The sequence below is a fragment of the Lissotriton vulgaris genome, unplaced genomic scaffold (assembly GCF_964263255.1).
Source record: "Lissotriton vulgaris unplaced genomic scaffold, aLisVul1.2 SCAFFOLD_832, whole genome shotgun sequence".
In the NCBI taxonomy this organism is placed as follows: domain Eukaryota; kingdom Metazoa; phylum Chordata; class Amphibia; order Caudata; family Salamandridae; genus Lissotriton; species Lissotriton vulgaris.
In genome coordinates this window covers 267564-291443 of record NW_028245555.1, presented here as the reverse complement: position 1 = coordinate 291443, position 23880 = coordinate 267564, and the positions used below count along the sequence as shown (strand labels likewise).

At 54.2% G+C, this 23880-nt stretch overlaps 2 pseudogenes; both read right to left on the bottom strand.

Moving 5' to 3' along the window:
* Window positions 1–12989: 12989 nt before the first annotated feature.
* LOC147666351 (28S ribosomal RNA) lies at window positions 12990–14018 on the bottom strand (annotated as a pseudogene).
* A 794-nt stretch (window positions 14019–14812) lies between these two features.
* On the bottom strand, window positions 14813–17512 carry LOC147666350 (18S ribosomal RNA; annotated as a pseudogene).
* Between the last annotated feature and the right edge of the window lie 6368 nt (window positions 17513–23880).

The following is a 23880-nucleotide window of genomic DNA, read 5'->3' as shown; positions in this document are numbered from 1 at the left end:
AATGCTTTTAACAAAAGCACACGATATGCCCTGCAGCCACACTCTGGAGAACAAAAGAAATGCAGCACCAAACACAGCGTGTGTTTTTAGAATCACCTAAAAGCCAGGCTTTGTTTGTAGACTTGCTACATTTCTTGTCTTAATAGAGCTGGGCTGTGGGGTGTGATTATGTGCCTTCCTTTTCTTAAAAAAAGTTTTCATGTTAATTGCAGCTCATGGACGCTGCCATTAACATGACAACGCTAACAAAGGCGCACAATCACCCCACAGCTGCGCTCTATTAAGATAAAAAATGCAGGAAGCCTACAAACGCAGCATCTAACTGGCACAGTACAATCTGTTATGAGAACGCTCATCTGTGCACGAATTCATGGCTCATACTGTGCCTAGCGCCAACACCATATTTAATTGGAACAACTTCTACCTACAAAAGCTGTACCTGCTACCATATCATGGCTGCCAGCACTTTCATCTTTAGAGAAGTCAACAGCAAGATAGGGCATTTATTGGCGCCTTAGGGACAGTCTGTGAACGTAGCCCTTCATTTGAAATGATGGACCTCAAGTATCAGCTATACGGACTTGATTCATTTTCATTATGCATCACTGTGATATTGCCTTGCGAAGTGGGGAACTTCCGTTTTGAGCTTTTTGTGAGTTTTTGGTACTAGGAAAACAACTTAAGTGAGATGTTTGTTCATCTGTACTCATTTTAGAGACTTACTGACACCTGCCTTTAATACAACTTTAAGAAAATGCAGACCATGTATGAGCACAATAACATTTTGTCAGTTATTCCTAGTTTAATAAACCATCATGATTAGTTACTATTTTAAAACACTGTCATAGCAGACGTGATAAATATTATGCCATCATTGCATGACCTCCAAGACATACTTGCAGTGTGCATGCTCAAAAACATGTTAACAACTCATCTACTTAAAACATATGCTAGGGGTGAGGATACTCTGAAAAATCCTGATGCACCTCCTCTGAAACATGGCTGCAAAATCACACACTCAAAAATGAGAAGGAAGTAAATGTGCTCATTAAGATGTCAGTAGTGCCCTACTTAAGACACAGCAGTGGCTCCAGTCCACATCACCCAAGTAGGGGGGAGCGGGGCCCTTTGTATGTCGACAGTAAAGTGTGTGTATGTCTCAATGTATAGGGCACATTTGTAACAAATCAGTGCATGATTGAGTGTAACAGAAATCTGTATAAGAAGAGAGCACCTTGAGTGTACAATTTTGTTTATGGAAGTTGTGTACTATTGTTGTGTCCCCGAAATCTTTTTACAGCTAGTGGTGTAAAATTGCAAAATGTGCAGGTGAGTATGAGCGGCAGTCACCAGTGTTTGTGGGCAGTTGGCTTATGCATGTCTTACTGTTACATGTGTGAGCAGGTTGTTTCACAATATTTTGTGCGTATGTGCCCACAGGCAATTTGTGGATGGCTATATGACAGTCCATTCCACTTTACTTCACTCTATTCTATAATACACTATTCCATTACTCAATGCCACTCCACTCCGACACTCAATGCCACTCTGCTCTATGACACTGTGCCACTCCAATTGATGCTACTCCACTCTTCCCTATGACAATCCACTCCACTCTACCCCACTTTATCTACAACACTCTACTCCACTGTACCCAACACCCTCTATGCCACTCCACTATGCTGTACACCAATTCACAACATACTATGCCACTCCACTCAACTCTGACACTCTACTCTACTTGACGCCCCTCAACTCTACGTCCTTCCACTCTACTACTCTATTCTCTCCACAACACTGTATGCTATATGATGACACCCCACTTCACCCTTCTCCACTCAACTCTAATGCATGCCACTCCAGAACACTCAACTCTACTCCAGTTTGCGACACGCCACGCCACTGTCCCTTACCCCACTATCTTTGAGCAATGCTGTCAGACCCACTCAGACTTGCTCCTGGAGTATGTTCTCTTGTTGGCCTTTTCGATTGGATTTTTGTTTGCCTGTAGTCCCGCCATTTTGTGGCAAGGTATTTGGGGTCCATGTCCTATATCCTCCATTTTGCGGTTGTTGAAACCCGCCCAGACTGATTTCACCCCGCTGGTCAGTACCTTGTACAGCCGTATTTACCACTGCCATAAATCAACGTGCTATTGAGTCACCTTTCACCCCTCTCTTCTTGTTGATCACGGTTTGGCACCTTTTTCGCCCCCTCCCTCGGACCTGTTCCATCTCTAATTGCAACCCGATGCACTGAGGAATTCCGGCTCTGGATGTGGTTGATCACGAATAACCCTACCGGTTTGTTGACTGCGACTTTCTGGTGTCCCCTGTATTCTTCACTCCTTGGCCGGTCTGCCGAGACCCGATCTGCATTCGATCCCCTTTACTTTTTTCCCCATTACCCTCTATGCCCCATTGATCTTGTTTTCTATGTTATTTAATGCTCAAGCAACTGATGTAATTGTGCAACACAGTTTTTATCTTATTCTATGCGAAGCTCTTGTAACTAATGTAACTTTTATCACTAATTAACCTCATGTAAAGCGCTCTGATACCCCCGGATCTAGCTAGCGCTATATAAAACTCTTCAAATAAAAATAAAAAATAGATACAAATTTGCTTCCAGGTGCATATGCTGAAGAGCAAACCACATAGCTGTCCAGGTTTCATATTGCCATGTGTGACATTTTCATAATTTCAAAGTAATTATGAGCGACATGTTAACGAGTATGAGTGATACTTTCTTACAAGCAAAATCAAGCTATGAAGATGAGGGAAACATATAAATATGAAAAATTACATTCATTTAAGGATTGGGAAACTCTGAATTAACTGGGGCACAGCGTTAGGAATAATTGTTTACTGACTTCCATTTATCAGAGGCATGTCTAAGTCATATACTTAGAATCATACAAATATCAGAGAGCTCCTTTGCAATATATTAAATCAAGGCATTTCACACTTGCTCAGGAGCTGTTTTGCCTTTGCCAAACAGAGATTGTCAGCCTTTGTGGTGGGTCCCTCCTTCCCAGCAAAATCAGTAGAGCTTAGGGTCTGGGCCTCTCTGACTTTATGTGAGTTACCTGCCAACAGGGAACCAATGTCAGAGAGGTGCCAACAACATGAAACACTCAGTTCGTTACACACATTACAGGGTGCCAGTTGAGCCACCAGGGTCATCTTCTGAGCATTAACACCAGGAGGCAATGCAGGCTGCAGCTGCCTGATCGTGCTCCGCCACTTACAGGCTAGATACTTTAATTTAATTAGGCAGCAGCCGCAGATGGGAGTCAATTCAGACTGCGGGGGTGGTGCCGCTCCATTGGACGCAGTGATACAGACTCTGCCAAGGCTGACCAGGAGGCTGGAGGTACTGGCAGCCTCAGGCCTGAGCCACTGCAGCCGCAGCAATTCAGGTTTACCGCCGGTCCCCAGCCCGCCCCCAGTGTCGTCGAGGATGGACAGAGTCACACAACTCACAGGCATTCATAACCATGCCGCGATCTCCAAAATATTAGCCATATCACACTGTGCAATTTGCGGGACACCCTGCAGTAGCTGCATGCCTGTTTTGCTATATTTGCACACAAGCTTGAATACACACCTCCTGCCAGCACCCATTGAGCACCATAATATAAGCTGGCAGACTGGCAAGCACCTGAGGTAAGAAGGTGGGGCACACAAACAAAGGGGGAATGTCAGGGGGGACGAAGGGGGACATCAGACAAACGTGTGTGATGTACCTCAAACAGCAGGGACCTCAGCTCCTTCTCCTACAGCGCTGCATTATTCGGTCTCCAGTGCAGCTCCTGAGTGTAATGCAGGACTGTATAGGCGACCGGAGATGAGCACTGCCGACCACGTGGCACGTAGCAGGGCTAAAAGGCTTCTTAGCGGTGGGGCTGTCGAGGCTGCCACTGCACCAGTGTCTCACTCCTCTCGGTCTTCCTTGGCTGCGGCAATGAATAATTGAATTCGACGGGTAGCTGACTACAGTCGGTGGCTCAGGCTGGTGTGAGCTGCAGTAGGCAGCGCAATGCTGAGATCGCCATGCTTGAATTTGGCGCCGCCTGCATAGTTTTCAACAAACTCAACTCCTGCTGGCAGCAGGATGTGACATCCTCCCTGTGGCGCCAAGACACAGTATAATGAATTATTTCTGCTACATTGTAGCAGTGAGTGTTAGCCTTCAAGTGAGCTCCAAGCCTGCCTGCGCCCACCACGGTAGGCGCGCTGCAAGCTGCCACACTTTTAGGCAGCCTACAGTACAGTGACAGATGCTGACACACTGACTATGCATATACCTGACAATTTATTTCAGTGCGGTAATGCCGAGCACCACACTGACATACGTTACTCGAACGCCTGATGCGTGGTACTTGGCAGGACTAAAAACATTTGTCTCAGCCATGCAGCTTCTGTCATCAGTGCTTCTCCCTTTTTCCACAAGAGCAGTTAAGCATGAATGGCAAAATATCCTAGTTTGCAAATGTTTTCTATATAATTCTGGTTCTGCAATATTTACAGTATAATACATCATCTGCTGCAGAATTTGACGATTTTAACTAATAAATCGTTTGTAGCTCAAACGGATCAAATGTTACTAAAAAACTGTGACTTGTGTTTCTGCAAAGTGGAAAGCCCTTTGCAAAGGTTGACTGATCACCTTTGTCACTGCTGGATTTGTATGTTACACTTGTACTACTACTAATAAGGCAACATTTTTCCAGAGACTGTTAGCGTCGGTAAAAGTTTAAAAATAATAAAGTATCAGAAAATATACTGCATTACATTCCAGCCTCTTTTTTGCTGCATAATTTAGTCAACACTGCGGCATAATTTTGTCCTCCATTGGTGCATAATTCCAGTGGTTCCAAAGCAGGCAGCATGTGTTAAAAGTGCTTGTGCATGAAGCAGAGAGACTGTGAAGATTGTGAACTTAGTTTGGTGTGCTTGCAAATCATGCATTGTTGACCCTTGGTGAGTTACAGCTACTACTGCTGAAACAAGGCCAATGGAGGGACCAATGGGTGAGGCGGACTGGCCTCAAGGACAATGGCGCATGAGCACTGGGGGAGCCCTGTGCAACAATGTTTGTTGGTGCCTTCTTAATGACTCCCTCTGCCACTGATCCCTCACTGCCACCCTTTAACAGTGCCCCTCAAGAGCACTTTACATCACACTCCTTACACAGAGACAATTACTCATGTGTGTGAATTTTTGTATAGGAAATGTTACATAAGACAAAGGACTACAAGGTGTAGGAATGACATGACATCCATACTAGTACGCACGTGCGGTCTGGTTACTGGCACACACAGCCTTGGTTGCAGCGCACATAGATCTTATACTGCCGCACCCAGGAAAAATATAACAAGAGAACATTGGTAACAATCCATCAGAGATCAAACTCTGAATGAGCACCATGATCAATACTATACTGTTAAGTGAAAAAAACATTCAGATACATGTGGAGTGGTGTGGCTCACTGGTTAGAGGCGGCAGACCGGAAGCAGAGAACGGCCCGGGACCAGGGTTCAATTCCTGACGCGGCAGGGTCGTGGACCAGGGTCAGCGGACTCGATAATTCTCGCCTCAGTGCCTACTCTAACCAGGGATCAAACTCGGCAACTCTGGGCATTAGCTTGCCTCCTCTCGACAACGGCCCCCCACATTCGCTGGGGATGCCTGGTTTCACCTTGGAGATACCCAGTAGGGACCATCTCGCAATGATCGCCAGGACGGTTTCCCCAGCGGTCTACAGCGCCACGACGCCTCAGGGCAGCAGTGCGCTTTACAAGACACATTACATTACATTACATTACATATGTCAAACAGTGTTATAGACATAGTTCAGTGAAACAAGATTTTTAAAGTAACAAAATGTTCTTGCATATAACTCACTATGGGTCAACTCTTTGCTATGTCAGAAATCCGTAGGAAATTACTTTATCAACCAAGGGTTACAGGGACGTTATAGTTAAAAATTAGATTTAAAAAAACCTTAAAAATTCACTGAAAAACGCACAGGTTATAGGGACTTTATAGTAAGGTGCAGGTTTCACGCGCCTCACAATGAACTGCTTATGACCCCACGTATTACGTCACTCATGACATGGTCCGTGACATCACTAATGGTATCACTGATGACATCTCACATGACATTACTGATGACATCATCCAGAGATTCTCTGACTCATTCAATCACCCAGACAATCTGCCTCCCTCGAGCCTTCGCGGCAGGGCTCCCGCCTGCCCTTTGGAGGGCTCGGGGCTCTGCTTCCCGGGGGCTCGGAGACCCCAGCTGAGCCTCTGGCCCGGGGCTGTGCACAGGAGTCCCCGATGGACCTCTGACCTGGGGTCCCCAACGGACCTTTGACCTGGGGTCCCCCAGACACCTTGACAGGCTGGCGAAGCAGGAGGGAGGCCTGCCCTGGCCCGATGGACCCCCGTCCTGGGACCATGGTGGAGCAGGACGGGGACCAGGGGTCCCCTGGGCCCTGCCAGAGGTCCCAGGCTGGCACGTGCAGGGGAGAAGGCATCCATGAGGCCCGTGTCCTGGGCGCCCTGCCACGCGGCTGGCCTGAGGACGTAGCCCTGGGTGAGGAGGGCCCCTGCCGGAGCTCCTGCACCCAAGCCAAGCTGGGGAACGCCTGACAAGCCCAAGGTGGAGCGGACGACGGAGCCCAGGGTGGGAGCCTCCAATCGGAGCGCTTGGGCCCGGATGCCCAAGGCCGGATCGGCTGGAGCCCGATAAAGCCCATTCCAGGCTTATTGCCCCACGGGGGCTGGAGGACACAGCCTTGGACAGAAGGGGGAGGTTTATACCCAGCCCTCGCCCATCTTGTCGCTGGCTGAGAGCCCCCCGTCCATGAGGCGCAGCGGCGTACCCTGTCCCTAGTAATCCTTTTCTGGTAACCCGTGTGCACCAAGTGAGGGAGGGGATCAAAGGCGCAGAGGCGCCCGACCTCCCGTAGCCCTGGCTGCGATCGGGAAGGCAAGAAAGCCCTCATCTAGACTTCCAGGGCACCCCGGCCATCTGGTCGCCCCATTGCAAAGCATTGCGCACGACCAGATGGCCTAGGAAAAAAGCGCAACCAGATGGCCAGGCCCGATGGACGTCAATCTGCTCGCCCAGAGCCTTCGCGGGAGGGCTCCTGCCTGCCCTTTGGAGGGGATCAGGGGCTCTGCGTCCCAGGGGCTCGGAGACCCGGACTGGGCCTCTGGTACGGGGCTGGTGACGGGTACCCGATGGACCTCCAACCCACGGTCCCCCAGGCACCTTGACAGGCGGGCAAAGCATGAGGAAGCCACCTACCCCTGTTCTGGGACCATGGCGGAGCAGGGAGATAGAGCCCGGTCCCCTAAGCCCGGCCGGAGGTCCCGGGACGGCAAGCGCAGGGGAGGCCTCCTCAAGGCCTACATCCTGGCATGCGGCAGGCCCAAGGACAGAGCCCGGGGTGCACCCTTCTCCCCAGGGCCACCAAGGGCCCCCGCCAGAGCTCCTAAACCTAAGTGGAACTGGGGAACGCCCAACTGGCCCATGGCAGAGCGGATGACAGAGCCCAGGGTGGGAGCCCCTGGCTGGAGCTCTCGGGCCCGGACGCCCAAGGGAGGACCGGCTAGGGCCTGATGGAGCATGACGCTGGTACTTTGCCGTGCGGTGGTCCGGAGGCAAGAGCCCCGGACAGAAGGGTGGAGGTTTGTGCCTGGCCCTAGCCCATCTGGTCGCCCCATTGGAAAGCATTTCACGCGACCAGATGGCTGAAGGGAAAGGCGCAACCAGATGGTCTGGTCTGAAGGACGCCAGTATGCCCACCGTGAGCCTTCGCTTGAGGGGTCCCGCCTGCCCTCCGGAGGGCTCGGGATTACTGCATCCCAGGGCTCAGAGACCCCAACTGGACCTCTGGCCCAGGGCTGGGGACAGGGGTCCCCGACGGACCTCCGACCCGGGGTCACCCAGGCACCTTGACAGGCGGGCTCAGCAGGAGGGAGGCCTGCCCAGGCCCCAACGACTACTGTCCTGGAACCATGGGGGAGCAGGGGGAAGTAGCCCGGGCCCCTAAGCCCAGCCGGAGGTCCCGGGCCAGCACACGCAGAGGAGGCCTCCTCAAGGCTCGCAGCCCACATCCCTGGTGCCCTGGCATGCGGCAGGCCGGAGCCCGGGGTGGGAAGGGAAACCTTTACCCCAGGGCCACCAAGGGCCCATGCCGAAGCTCCTGAACCTAGGTGGAGCTGGGGAACCCTGGACGGGCCCATGGCGGAGCGGAGGACGGAGCCCAAGGTGGGAGCCCCTGTCCAGAGCTCTCGGGCCCAGACACCCGAGGGAGGACCAGTCTGGCCCGATGAAGCCTGTCCCCGTTACTTTGCCAAGGGGAGGCCCAGAGGACAGATTCCCGGGCAGAAGGGTGGAGGTTTATGCCCACCCTAGCCCATTTGGTCGCCCTATTGGAAAGCATTGTGCGCTACCAGATGGCGAAGGAAAAAGGCCCAACCAGATAACCGGGCCAGAAGGACGCCAATCTGCCCGTCCTGATCCTTCACTGGAGGGCTCCCATCTGTCCATGCAGGGCTCGGGGGGGCTCTGCGTCCCATGGACTCTGAGACCCCAGCTGGGCCTCAGGCACAGGGAGCCCACAGGAGCTCTCGAGCATGTCCATCAAAGGAAGGACCGGCCATGGCCCGATGGAGCACTTTGCCACACGACAGGCTGGAGGAGGGAGCCCCGGATGGTGGGGAGGAATTGTCCTGCCCTAGCCCATCTGGTTGCTGGCTGACATCTGCCAGCCCGAGAGGGGTTCCGGCATACCCTGACCCTAGTAACCCAGAGGAAAGCTACCCTTCTTTCTGGTAACCCATGCGCACCAAGTGACGGAGGGGAACCAGGGCACGGAGGGGCCAGATCTCCTGGAGCCCTGGCTGGGATCATGGTTGCGGACGAGCCCTCATCGGGACTCCCAGGCCGTCTGGTCGCCCCATTGGATAGCATTGCTAGTGACCAGATGACCGAGGAGAAAGGTGCGACCAGATGGCCAGGACCGGAGGGCGCCCATCTGCCCACCCTGAGTGCTCCCGCCTGCCCATGCAGGGCTCGGGGTTTCTGCTTCCCGGGGGCCTGGAGACTCCAGCTGGGCCTCATGCCTGGGGCTGAGAAGGGGCGGACCTCCGACCAGGCCCATGACAGAGCTTAACCCATCCTTGGGCCCGTCGGGAGGTCCCAGGCCAGGCTGCCCGGGGAAGGCCTCCAAGGGCCTGCTTCGGGCCACCAAGAGCACTGGCCTATGCTCCTGAACCCAGCCAAGCTGGGGAAGGCCCGCCCTGGCCCAGGGTGTGGGACGCCTGGCCAAAGCTCTCGGGCCCAGATGCCCAGGGGAGGACTGCACAGGACCGAAGGAGCCCATCCTGTGCACTTTGCCACACGGCGGATCAAAGGAGGGAGCCCGGGCAGTGGGGAGGTGTTGTCCGGGCCTAGCCCATCTGGTCCCCGGCTGAGAACCGCTAGCCCACGAGGGGTTCTGGCATACCCTGTCTCTATTAATCCGGGAGAATTATACCCTTCTTTCTGGTAACCTGTGCGCACTGAGTGACCGAGGGGACCCAGGGCATAGAGGCGCCCGACCTCAGAGAGCCCTGGCTGTAATCGGGGCGGCAGACAAGCCCTCATCTGGACTTCTAGGCCTGCCCAGCCATCTGGTCGCCCCATTTGAAAGCATTGAGCGCGACTAGATGGTTGAGGGGAAAGGCACGACCAGATGACCGGGCCTGAAAGATGCCAATCTGCCTGCCTCAAAGCCGTCGTTGGAGGGCTGTGACCTGCCCTTTGGAGGGCTTGGGGGCTCATCAGAGCCCTTAGCTGGGTCTCGGACACGGGGCTTCGGGGGGAGGGGAGGGGGGGGGGGGGCGACAGAACTCTGACCCGGGGCCCACAGGCACCTTGACACGCAGGCAAAGTGGGGGAGGCCTGCCCTGCCCCAATGGACCGCTGTGACGGGCACCCGGACCCTCGGCTGGCTACAGGACGTGTGATCCCGCACCCCAGGGCCCGCCCGAGCCCAGGCCCCGGAACCGGTCCCCCTTATGAACCTAGCCATGCCTGGGAGGGGGGGAGACTCCCGGACCCCAGGGACCCCTGTCCCGGGCAGAGGGACCCTTGGCAGGCTGCAGGACGGGGGCTCCCACACCCCAGGCCCTGCCCGCAACTCAGGCCTGGTGCCTGCTTCTCAATCCAGCCAGGCCGGGGGGATCTGGGAGCCTGCCCAGGCACGAGGAACTCCTGTCTCTAGGCACACGGACCCTCGGTTCGCTGCAGGATGTGGGATCCTGCACCTCAGGGTCCACCAGAGCCCGTGCCCCGAAACCAGTCCCCTTTCTGAACTCCGCCAGGCCAAAGCGGGGGGGGGGGGGCTCCCCAGACACCAGGGACCCCTGTCCTGGGCAAACGGACCCTTGGCAGGCTGCAGGATGGGGGCTCCCACACCCCAGGCACTTCCCGAAACCCAGGCCGCCGTCACAGTCCCTGCTTCTCAACCCAGCTAGGCCAGCCGAATCTGGGAGCCTGCCCGGACACTAGGGGTCCTGGGCACACGGACCCTCGGCTGGCCGCAGAACATGGGCTCCTGTTACAAAGATTTTTTTCATAACTCTGTGGCACTCTGCTTAGTGGCACTCAGCCAACTCTGCCCAGAGTTACCAAAACTCCTACTCCGCAACAGAAAGGAGTTAGCCAGCCACCTTCCCACCTGGCCCGGTCCCTGCTTCTGAATCCAGCCAGGTTGGGTGAGCCTGCCCTGTCCCGATGGACCACGTGACGGGCACCCGGATCCCCAGCAGACTGCAAGACGGGGGCTCCTGCACCCCAGGGCCCGCATAGTGGTGGTTAGAGAACTCCGCCAGCGGAGCGTAGTTTGCCAGCCACCCCGCCCCGGGGTGGCTGGCTTCGGAACCCAGCCACATTGGGTGAGCCTGCTATGGCCCTATGGACCCCCGGACCCTCGGATGGCTCTCAGGACCAGGGGGCTCCCGCACTGTGGGGCCCGCCAGACAGAGCTCAAGCCCTAGGCCCAGTCCCAGCTTCCGAACCCTAGCCAAGCCGGAGAGAGCCTCCCCAGGCCCAGATGGACCCCCGTCCCCAGCGCCCGGACCCTTGGCTGGCTTGCAGGACGGGGCTCCCGCACCCCGGACCGCCTGGATAGAGCTAAAGCCCGGTGCCTGGTCCCAGCTTCCGAACCCTAGCCAGGCTGGGGAGAGCCTCCCCGGGTCCTGAGGGACCCCCTGTCCCTAGCGCCAGGACCCTCGGCTGGCTTGCAGGGCGGCGGGCTCCCGCACCCCGGGGCTTGCCAGAAGAAGCTCAAGCCCTGGGCCTGGTACCAGCTTTCACCCCCTAGCCAGGCCGGGGAGAGCTTCTCCGGGCACCGATTGCCCCCCTTGTCCCCAGCGCCCGGACCCTCGACTGGTGCACAGGATGGGGGGCTCCCTCACCCCGGGGCCTGCTGAACGGAGCTCAAGCCCTGGGCCCGGTCCCAGCTTACAAACCTTAGCCAGGCCGTGGAGAGCCTCCCGGACCCCAATGGAGACCTATCCCCAGCGCCCGGGCCCTCGGTTAGCTTGCAGGAAGGGGGGGTTCCCATACCCCAGGGCCCGCTGGACAGAGCTCATGTCCTGGTCCCAGTTTTTTAACCCTAGCCAGGCCGGGGGAGCTTCCCCGGGCCCCGATGGACCCCTGTCCCCAGCGCCCGGACCCTCGCCTGGCTTGCAGGACAGGGAGCTCCCGCACCCCGGGCCTGCCGGATGGAGCTTAAGCCCCGGTCCTAGCTTCTGAACCCTAGCCTCCCCGGGCCCCGTGGACCCCACTGGGCATCGCAGGACATGCGCAAGTGGCTGCCATCCCAGACTGGTCCCAGGCATCCTACTCACAGGGCTTCTCCAAGCTCTCCAGGCCTTCTGCCACTCCACGCCCCAGAGACAGCGGGGAGCAAGGCAGTCCTACCCGCTCTTCAGCTGCCCTGCCCTGGCTACTGACTGTCATCCCCCACACGCAGACTGCTCCCATGAGGCACAGGGTCAAGACTGATTTGCATATGGCCATGTCTGAACTGGGGTGGCTTGGTGAGCAAGATAACGATGGATTAAACACAGATCTGTGACTGGGGGGAATGTTTTGCCATTGTGCAATATTCCGTCCATCATCTTGTGTATTTTGCTGTTCACCCCATGTGGAAAGGGTATGCCCAGAAGTGGGTCCCGTGCACACTAGCCACTGGAGTCAAGCTATCCTGGCTGTTGAAGGCTGATAGCCAGAAACCGGTCCTAGGATGCTTGATTCCGGTCCATGGAAGACATGGCTTGGTAGTTCGGTCTGGACTGTTCCCATGAGGCACAGGGTCAAGACTGATTTGCATATGGCCATGTCTGAACTGGGGTGGCTTGGCAAGCAAAATACGATGGATTAAACCCAGATCTGTGAGTGGGGGTGAATGTTTTGCCATTGTGCAACATTCCGTCCATCATCTTGTGTATTTTGTCACCCAGCCCGCAGGGCCATCTGGTCACCCAGCCCGTAGGGCCATCTGGTCACCTAGCCCACAGAGCCATCTGCTCGCTCACCAGGCGACCAGATGGCCTGGGATGACCCAGCTCCCAGATGGCCTGAGACAGCTGGACCCAGTTGCCCTTGCAGTCCGACGACAGTGAGGGTGGCCAGGAGCTCCGAGGCTGCTGTTGGGGAGGCTACTTCCCAGAGGTGATCGCCTCCCTGCTCTAATTGTGTGGGAGCAGTGGGAAGGGGGGGCCCCGGCCGGCCCAGACCATCAGGTCACCCTACTGACCCACAAGGGATGGTGGCCCACATCCCTGCACCCTGTGGGGCCGGGACATGATGGTGAGGACCCCGTGCCGGAGGGCATGTGGTGGAGGCAGCCTCTCACAGGCCCCGGTTGCCCCTTCCTCGTCCCGCCCACCGTCCCGTCCGGGTCACCCGCAAATACAAAAGCTTGACTTAGTGGATGATTATCAATAGATTGCAGCAAGGTAGCTTCTCTGCTACTTACGAAACCCTGACCCCGAATCAGGTCGTCTATGAATGATTTATCCCTGGGCGCCCCGCACACATGCAGTGCACTAAGGGTGATGGAGGTGGCCCCCTTCGGTCCGCGCACCGGTCCCCAAACGAGCAGCTCTACACACTGGCCCCCCCCCGAAAGAGGCCGGCTATCCCGGGCCAACTGAGGCTCCACGGCACGACTGTATCGTTACGGTTCAGGAGGGATTCTGACTTAAAGGCGTTCTGTCATAATCCCCCAGATGGTAGCTTTACCCCATTGGCTCCTCAGCCAAGCACATACACCAACTGTCTGAAGCTGCGGTTCCTCATGTACTGAACAGGATTACTATTGCAACAACACATCATCAGTAGGGTAAAACTGACCTGTCTCACAACGGTCTAAACCCAGCTCACGTTCCCCATTAGTGGGTTAACAATCCAAAGCTTGGTGAATTCTGCTTCACAATGATAGAAAGAGCCGACATCGAAGGATCAAAAAGCAATGTCGCTATGAACGCTTGGACGCCACAAGCCAGTTATCCCTGAGGTAACTTTTCTGACACCTCCTGCTTGAAACCCAGAAAGTCAGTAGGATCCTGAGGCCCTGCTTACACGATCTGTATTCTTACTGGAAATCGAGATCAAGCAAGCTTTTGCCCTTCTGCTCTGCAAGAGGTTTCTGTCTTCCCTGAGCTTGCCTAAGGACACCTGTGTTATCATTTTGACAGGTGTACCGCCCCAGTCAAACTCCCCACCTGCCACTGTACCCGGAGCGGGTCGTGCCCAGTGGGCACCCGGCACTTGGAGCCAAAAGTGAGAGCCCCACGGGGCTCACACTCCCACCTCACCGTGTAAGTGAAAAAACGATACCAGTAGTGGTATTTCCTCGGCGGCCCGAGGGCCTCCCACTTATCCTACACCTCTCATGTCTCCTCACAGTGCCAGACTAGAAACGTCTTTCCCCGCTGATTCTGCCAAGCCCATTCCTTTGGCTGTGGTTTCGCTAGATAGTAGGTAGGGACAGTGGGAATCTCGTTCATCCATTCATGCGCGTAACTAATTAGATGACGAGGCATTTGGCTATTTCTGTACCACCTCGCGGTGGCTCATTCTGGGTTAATATGCTCCCCATCAGCGTCAAATCGGTTTCGCTTCCAACAATACAACATTAGTTCGCTCCGGAGTACAGCCACACTGTAAGCTGTCCTCACTAGAATTGGGATCACGTTCAGTCCAGAGATAGTACACCCTGCAGTACTATTCCAACAATATAAAATTGTCTATGAACAGTCCTGTGAAAAGTATGATTAGCAGGACATCAATAATCAATGCAATATGTAGTGATTACGTGTAAGTAATTATTTCAGACCTATTCTTCATTCAAGATATTTCAATAATCATGATGTACACATTCGTATTTAATTCATGATAAGCACACATCTATAAAGGTACACATCTATAAATTGCACATCTAGCTAGAAAATAGACATCTTTAAACTTCACATCTATTAAATCCACATCTATGCTAATTCCTGTGTCAATTATAAACTATTATGTAACTGTTTAATCACATTTAAATATTAATGAATCAACATTTTAAAACAATATGTATTATAAGAGTGATGTGTGCTGTACGATAGTGTACATCTCCCCATAAGCTTGATATTTAATTGTCTATGAGTACTTGGCACATTTTAAGAGTGCCCATTAAAGTCGTCATGCAAACATTCTTCTTGAATGGGAACGGCATTTGCAACCATACTCCACCCGGAACCCAAGACTTTGGTGTCCCGGAAGCTGCTCTGCGGGTCATGGGAATAATGCAGCCGGATCGCTAGTCGGCATCGTTCATGATCTGAACTACGATGGTATCTGATCGTTTTCGAACCTCTGACTTTTGTTCTTGATTAATGCAAACATTCTTGGCAAATGCTTTCGCTTTGGTTCGTCTTGCGCCGGTACAAGAATTTCACCTCTGGCGGCACAGTACGAATGCCTGCGGCCGTCCCTTTTAATCATGACCCGAGTTCTGAAAACCAACAAAATAAAACCAGAGAACTATTCAATTATTCCCAGCAGAAGTATTCAGGCATCTGACCTGCTTTGAACACTCTAGTTTTTTCAAAGTAAACACTGAACCCCCAGGACACTCAGTCAAGAGCATCAAGGGGGCGCCGAGAGGCAGGGGATGGGACAGGCGGTAGCTCGCCTCGCGGTGGACCAGTAGCAGAATCCCAATATCTAACTACAAGCTTTTTAACTGCAGCAACTTTAATATACCCTATTGGAGCTAAAATTACCACGGCTGCTGGTACCAGACTTGCCCTCTGATGGATCCTCGTTAAAGGATTTAAAGTGTACTCATTCCAATTAGAGGGCCTCGAAAGACTCCTGTATTGTTATTTTTCTTCGCTTCCTCCCCGAGTCAGGAGTTGGTAATTTGCGATCCTGCTGCCTTCCTTGTATGTGGTAGCTGTTTCTCAGGCTCCCTCTCCAGAATCAAACCTTGATTCCCCGTTACCCGTGGTCACCATGGTAGCACAGAAAGTACCATAGAAAGTTGATAGGGCAGACATCCGAATGTATCGTCGCTGTCACGTGGACGTGCAATCGGCCTGAGGTTTTCTAGAGTCCCCAAAGCGGCCGGGCGAGCCCGGAATGGTCTTGGTCTGATAAATGCACGCAATCCTGTCAGAGTTAAAGAACTTATTCTCTCCAGAAACTTGCACAGGAACAGAGATGCTGGTTCCTAACTCCCTCCCAAAGATAATCCGGAGCTCCAGTATATGAACCTGGACTCCAACACTACCTTCCAGGGGGAAGGGGGAGTGGATAAAATAATAAATCAAGAAGAGTCTGGTCCTGAAAACTCTGTCCTCTCTTAGTCTTTAGCTTTGTTTTCTGTTCTGCTGGTTGTATTCTTCTAGCGAACCTTAAACAATAAACAGGTATTTTGACTCCTACTCTACTGCTACGCAAATATATATATATATATATATATATATATATATATATATATATATATATATATATATATATATATATATATTCTTCTATCTTGCCTACCCTGAGTTTTCAAATGCCTTGCTTCTCTTCTGTGCGTTTAATGCGAAGATTCTATTTCTCTTCTGTCTTGTTTGTCACCACTCGGTTTTTCCTAATAAACAAACTCTTTTAGTTACTTGCTTTTACCTTACTAATATTTTAAAGATGTGTATTTATCTCACTCTCTTATTACTTACTTATTGGGTGAGTTATCTGTTCTCTCTATTTATCTTCATCCGAATTTTCTCTTTATCTCTGTAGAGTCTAGTCCTTTCTTTGTAGGAATCGACTCTTAAATTACTCATGAGCTGTTCTTTATTTTTTCAAGATTTATTTCTCTACTGCAGCCCTATGGTGAGTATTACTTATCTTCTTATTTTTATTCTAGTTGTAATGCTTTTCTCCTTAGGTTGTGCTAAATATTAATTCAGTACATCTAACAATCTATTTCTTATTTCTATTTATTTCTGTAGGGAAAAACAGCATTACTAACTGGTAAGTTGTGCCCTCATTTAACTATTTACAATTCCTCATTCAAAACTTGTTATTCCAAAAAACAAACCTCTTCTATAATGTTTCTAATTAGCTTATGTCTTATGATTCTCATTCCTCAGGTGGTGCTGTAGCACTGGAAATGCCTGTGTAACTCTGTTGACTGGAAACAAAAAATTGCTTCAGGTAAACACCACTACTTGTCTTCTTTTCTTCTCTGCAACTTCAAACAAATTGTGGACATATGCTGTCCAACGCCTCACGGAGTTAATGGATGCCAAAAAGCTCAAAATAAACCCCTAATGTTTTATATATATATATATATATATTTTATTGAACAAAAGCAGAGGTAGTATCAAGTAATTAGTCACAAAATAATATTTGACATAGAATACGTATGTCACAGCAGTGTATCGCCAGCACGATGACGAGAGGAATAAACCCCTAATTTGACTGAGTTTTCTCGGAGCTCATAAATCTAGTGCGCATTCGAAAAATACTTCAGTGAAGTGCACGTTAATCACTGAACGCACGCTTCACCAGACTTCTGGACACCTGTGCTCAAAGAGACTAGACCGTCACCGTGATTGTTAGGGGCGGCGGCCATCTTAGAATTCCTTACGCGATTTAAAATAGTCCAATGGTTTCTCATTGGATATCTTTTCTCTTTTAGACCATTGGTGTAATTTAGTGTAGCACCCACAACTGTCATGCCGCCTGTAGGAGGTCTGACACATCCAGGGAGGTCAGTGCTCGTTGGCATGTATTAGCTCTAGAATTACCACAGTTATTCAAGTAACAGATGGAGCGATCAAAGAAACCATAGCTGATTTAATGAGCCATTCAAAGTTTCACTCTACTGGCCATTTATACTTACACGTGCATGGCTGAATCTTTGAGACAAGCATATGCTACTGGCAGAATCGACCAGGTAGCCGCACCTGCTGACGGAGTGGGTTTTGGAGCTGCATGCCCGTCTCCCAACTGGCAACCTTCACATACCCCTCCCTCACCTGGTAGGGGAAGGAACCAGCCTGCCTGAGCGGGAGGGCTCAGTGGAGAGGTGCGGTCGCTCTGGCTCTGGCTTGCCCAGTCGTCTTCCCCCAGAAGGGAGAGGCAGGCCCAGGCACAGCCTGAGCAACACGCAGGCATGCCGAAGCCTGATGGCAGCAGCACCCCGACTGCTGCAGAAATGCACTGGGTGGAGAGCGGTGGTGCGCGGGGCCTATGGACCTGCCAGGCGGCAGCGTCTGAGGGCCTGGCGCCACCCGACCCCCCTCCGCTTGGGTTAGACCACTGGGGGGCACAAGCTAACGGGGCCGCTCGGCCTTTGCTCTGCTTGGTAGGGTGAAGGGCCTCCCACCAGGTGGCAGGCCCTTGAGTTGGACGGTCCATGCGGGGTGGAAGCTCTTTGCTTGAAACAACAGCCGAGGCTGGCCAAGCAGTCCATCCCTAAACACACCGAGAGTGCCCAAACAATCGAAGTACGGCCGGGGCCTACCCTGGCAGACCGCCCTGTGCGGGGTATGCTGGCTTCACGTCCCTGCCTGCTCCCGGGGCGAGCAGACTCTGAAGAAGGGCCTATTGGGAAAGGGCTGAGAGGCAGGCGCCAACCCGGGCCCCGGCGGCAGAGGTCCTGCCTTCCCCTGTCTCTGAATCGCCGGACCTCATGAATGTCTGACTAACCCTCTCCCTAGTAATCTGGAGGAAAAATACCCCCTTTCTTGTAATCATGCGCACAGGGTGACGGAGGGGACCAATGGCGCGATTGTGCCCGACCTCGCGGAGCCCTCGCTGGATCCGGGTAGGCAAAAGAGCCCTTAACAGGACTTAAAGGGAAGCATTGCGCACGGCCAGATGTTCCAAGGGGATAGGTGCGACCGGATGACTGAGGGGAAAGGCGCAATCAGATGGCCGGGCTCAAAGGGTGGCCATCTGGCCGCCCTGTGCCATAACGAAAGGGGGAGTGGGCGCCGAGGCATTTGGGGGCCCGAGGCCCTGGGCCCCAGCTGTGCTTCAGCCATGGGGCTACAAGGGGGTGAGCCGACGGACCCTCCGACCTACACCTTGACAAGCAGGCAAAGCGGGAGAGGTCCGCATGGGACTGACTGACCCCTGTCCTGGGCCCTTGGCGGACCGGCAGGCCGGAGGACGGGGCCCAGGGCTGGGGCGCTTGACCCAGCCGGGGTTCTCGAGCCCAGAGGCGCAGGGAAAGCCTCCCTGGGCCCGCGGGACCCCATCCCGGGCACCCTTTCATGTAGCAGGCCCAAGGACGGAGCCCATGGTGGGAAGGCCACCGTTCCTGGGGCCCTCATGGGCCCCGGTCAGAACTCCTGAACCCAGACAAGCGAGGGGGCTCCCGGGGAACAATGGAACCCAGTCACAGGCCTTTGACAGAGGGGCAGGCCGGGGACGGGCCCAGGGCTGGAGTACCCGACCTGGAGCCAGGCGGGCCCTGGACACAGCCGATGCTCCCGGGCTCAGAGGCGCAGGGGAAGCCTCCCGGGATCCAAGATACCCCGGGCACCCTGCCACACGGCAGGCCTGAGGATGGAGCCTGGGGTTGGGAAGTCACCCTACCCAGAGCCCTCAGGGGGGGGGTCTTCGAAGCTCTTGTACCCAGCCAAGCAGTGGCAGGCTCCCCAGGCCCGGCAGAACCTTGTCTCGGGCCCCTGGTAGAGCGGCAGGCCAGGAGAGTGAGCCTGGGACACCTGGACCCAGTTGGGGCTCTCCGGCATAGGTGTGGCCTCCCCGGTCTTGCGGTCCCCCATCCTGGCCACCACATCACACTTTCAGCCAGAGGATGGAGCCCCGGCGTCCTGGTCTATCTGGCTGCTGGCTGAGGACCGCTAGGCCGAGAGTCGTTTTGGAGTACCCTGTCCCTAGTAATCTGGAGGAAGGGTACCACCCTTTCTGGTAACCTGTGGTCACTGCGAGACTGAGGGGACCCAAGGCGCGGACACAACCTCCTTGAGCCCTGGCTGGGATTGGGGAGGCAAATGAGCTCTCATCAGGACTTCCAGGGCAGCCCGGCCATCTGGTCACCCCATTGCAAAACATTACGCACAACCTGATGGCAGAGGAGAAAGGCATGACCCGATGCCCACCCCAAACCTTCGCGAGAGGGCTCGCGCTTGCCCTTTGGAGGGCTTGGGGCCTTTTGCTTCCCGTTGGCTCAGAGACACCGGCTGGGTCTCGGGCCTGGGGCTGCGGGAGGGGCTCCCCAACAAACCTCTGATCCGGTTCCCCTGGCACCTTGACAGGCAGGTGAAGCGTTTATGGGTGAGTGTTTGGAATGGAACTTATTTCTCAGCATGTGCGACTCTGGCGCCATTAAATTAAGGTTTAACTTGATAAAGTATCAAAAAAACGCGGGAATATGCCATATTTATGTTCTTTTGTCTTGTTTGTTTCTGTTTTTCCTGTGGATCCAATGTCCTTGGTACGGTGCGATAACAGTAAATGGTTGAGCACACAACCTGGAATTTTCAGGTGATATCTTTTTAACCCCTTCCATGCTGATGACGGAATCGCTCCGTCATCAGCTACAGTTGAGCTGTGCTGATGACGGAGCGGTTCCGTCATGGCCCGGCCGCCGCGCCTGCGCGGCACTGATTTCGCGCCTGCGCGGGCGTTCTAAAGAGCGGGGCGGGTCATGACGGAACCGCTCCGTCACCAGCACAGCTCAACTGTAGCTGGTGACGGAGCGGTTCTGTCACCAGCATGCGGCGGCCGCCGCGCCCCTTTAGCGCTGCGGCGGAATAGCCGCCGCAGCGAAGGGGTTAATTATTTCGCACGAAAAGCAGTAGTCTTTTGTAACAGGTCCTGAAGAATGCATGGAAACTCTTTTCTTTATATGCAGAAACATGTTGACCACTACTGAATGCGGATATTATTTCAAACCCGCACTTGCACTTGTCTTTTAGCCTTAGGGACTGGGAGACACTAATAAACTGTTGACCTCTACCCAGTTCGCCTAATTTTACAACCCCCCACCATTTCACTCCTATCACTTCACACTGCTTTTTCCAGTCGCCACCTCAACACTTGAAAATCATGCATTACTTCCCTTTCACATTTCTTTTTCGGTCACGGTAACATCTGACCGGCCGTTTTGTTTTGTCTCCTGGGCGAGGAGAACCCAAATGATGCAAAAGAGGGCAGTACAGTGTGGCTTCTGATGGGAATTTTTTCCATACGTCCTTGAGCCCTTACTCGGCCAACACCACATAAAAGTTTGCATGGTGTGTTCCCACGGGTGTTATCTGTATGGTATTTTGTCTTGTGATCCATGGTGAATAACTTACTCTTTTGACTACTAGGTACAATCTGGTGTTTTGAAGCAAGAGGGAGGCCTGCCCGGGCCCGACGGACCCCTGTGGACCATAGCGGAGCAGGGAGACGTAGCCCAGTCCCCTAGCCCTGGATGGAGGTCTTTGGCCTGCACGCACAGGTAAGGAGGCCTCCCTAAGGCCCGCTACCTGGGTGCCCTGCCACACGTCTGGTCAGAGGACGGAGCTCGGGATGGTGAGGGCATCCTCCGCCCCAGAGCAACCAAGGGGCCCTTGCCGGACCTCCTGACCCCAAGCGAGCTGGGGAACGCCCGACAAGCCCATGGCGGAGCGGAGGATGGAGCCTACGGTGGGAGCCCCCAACCGGAGCTCTCGGGCCTGGTCGCCCAAGGCAGGACCAGACGGGACCCAATGCAGCCCGCCCAGGGCACTTTGCCACACGGCGGGCCGGAGGATGGAGCCCCGGACAGAAAGGGGGAGGTTTATGCCCAGCCTGAGAGGGGTCCTGGCGTATCATGTCCCTAGTAATTGGAGGAAGTGTACACCCTTTTCTAGTAACCCATGCTCACTGAGTGGCGATGGGGACCAAAGGCGCAGATGCGCCCAACCTCCCAGAGCCTTGGCTGGGATCGGGGAGGCAAATGAGCCCTCGTCAGGACTTCCAAGGCTGCACAGCCATCTGGTCACCCTATTGGAAAGCATTGCATGCAACCAGATGGCCAAGGGGAAAGGCACGACCAGATGGCCAGCCCCGAATTATGCCTATATGCCCGCCTGAGCCTTCGTGGGAGGGCTCCTGCCTGTCCTTTGAAGGGCTCAGGGGCTCATCGGAGCCCTTAGCCGGGTATTGGGCACAGGGCTGGAAGGGGGGGCCCTGACAGAACTCTGACCCGGGGCCCGCAGGCACCTTGACAGGTAGGCGAAGCGGGGGAGGCCTGCCCTGGTCTGATGGACCGCCGTGACAGGCACCCGGACCCTCGGCTGGCCACAGGACATGGGCTCCCACACTCCAGGAAAAAAGTGGTTTTGTTGACCACACTAGGTCTTGCAGACAGCCCTGATGCTCGATCTAAACTGGACATCTGACTGTCCTCTCTGAACAGGGTGGATGGGTCTGTGGCTTACCTCTGATTGCGCCTACTCCTTAAAAGAAAGATTTACTCTGGTGCAGTCAATTTTGTTCCTTTGGCGTAAAACCTGTGTTCCACTAAACTCAAAATTGCGTGAGCAGACCTAGTACCTTTCCACCAATCTCTTCTTCAGCCCCAAAGGCCTAACTAATGCAAATCTATATTAGCCCTGCTCATCCTAGGGGAAAGTCTACACTGAACCTTCGTTAACTCACCATTTTACCCAGCAGTCTATGGCTTATTGAGATTCTGACACCCTGAATTCCACTGACTAAGCCATGCCCCTGGGCACATAGTGTCAGTTAGGGGGTGTCTTGAGCGATCACATCTGCACACTTCCAAGTATACATTACCACCCTGAAGAGTGGCCTGCCATACCACCCTACACTGTCCTCCCAGGTACACCGCTTCACTTTCATCTCCCACCATAACACCATTCCCCTCCACTGCACTACCCATTGTGAGCACCTCACTACCACTCCATCACAACAGCACAAATGCATTGATGCCCCCTGCCATCACCACTATACTCCTACACCATAGCATAGCTCTACCACTTCATATGACAGCCAATAAAAGTGCTCGACCACCCCCAACATCGAATATAACCCCCACCACTGCACTACTACCGCAGAGCATCACACAAGAGCCTTTCCAGCCCCACAACTGCCCTGCACCGCATCACTGCACTATCACCCAGAGCAGCACACCCCTACTGCCAGCACTGCACCACTGCACTATCACCCAGAGCAGCACACCCCTACTGCCAGCACCGCATCACTGCACTATCACCCTGAGCAGCACACCCCTACTGCCAGCACCGCACCACTGCACTAGCACCCAGAGCAGCACACCCCTACTGCCAGCACCGCACCACTGCAGTCACCCTGAGAAGCACATCCCTACTGCCAGCACTGCACCACTGCACTGTTACCCAGACCAGAACACCCCTACTGCCAGCACTGCACCACTGCACTGTTACCCAGACCAGAACACCCCTACTGCCAGCACCGAACCACTGCACTGTCACCCAGAGCAGCACACCCCTACTGCCAGCACCGCATCACTGCACTGTCACCCAGAGCAGCACACCCCTACTGCCAGCACCACACCACTGCACTGTCACCCAGAGAAGCACATCCCTACTGCCAGCACCTCTGCACTGTTACCCAGAGCAGCACACCCCTACTGCCAGCCCCGCACCACTGCACTAGCACCCACACCAGAACACCCCTACTGCCAGCACAGCACCACTGCACTGTCACCCATAGCAGCACACCCCTACTGCCAGCACCGCTCCACTGCACTGTCACCCATAGCAGCACACCCCTACTGCCAGCACCGCACCACTGCACTAGCACCCAGAGCAGCACACCCCTACTGCCAGCACCGCACCGCTGCACTGTCACCCAGAGAAGCACACCCCTACTGCCAGCACTGCACCACTGCACTGTCACCTAGAACAGCACACCCCTACTGCCAGCACTGCACCACTGCACTGTCACCCAGAGCAGCACACCCCTACTGCCAGTACCGCACCGATGCACTCACCCAGAGCAGCACCCAGAGCAGCACACCCCTACTGCCAGCACTGCACCACTGCACTGTCACCCAGAGCAGCACACCCCTACTGCCAGCACTGCACCACTGCACTGTCACCCAGAGCAGCACATGCCTACTGCCAGCGCTGTATCACTGCACTATCACCCAGAGCAGCACACTCCTACTGCCAGCGCAGCACCACTGCACTGTCACCTAGAACAGCACACCCCTACTGCCAGCACCGCACCACTGCACTAGCACCCAGAAGAGCACACCCCTACTGCCAGCACCGCATCACTGCACTGTCACCCATAGCAGCACACCCCTACTGCCAG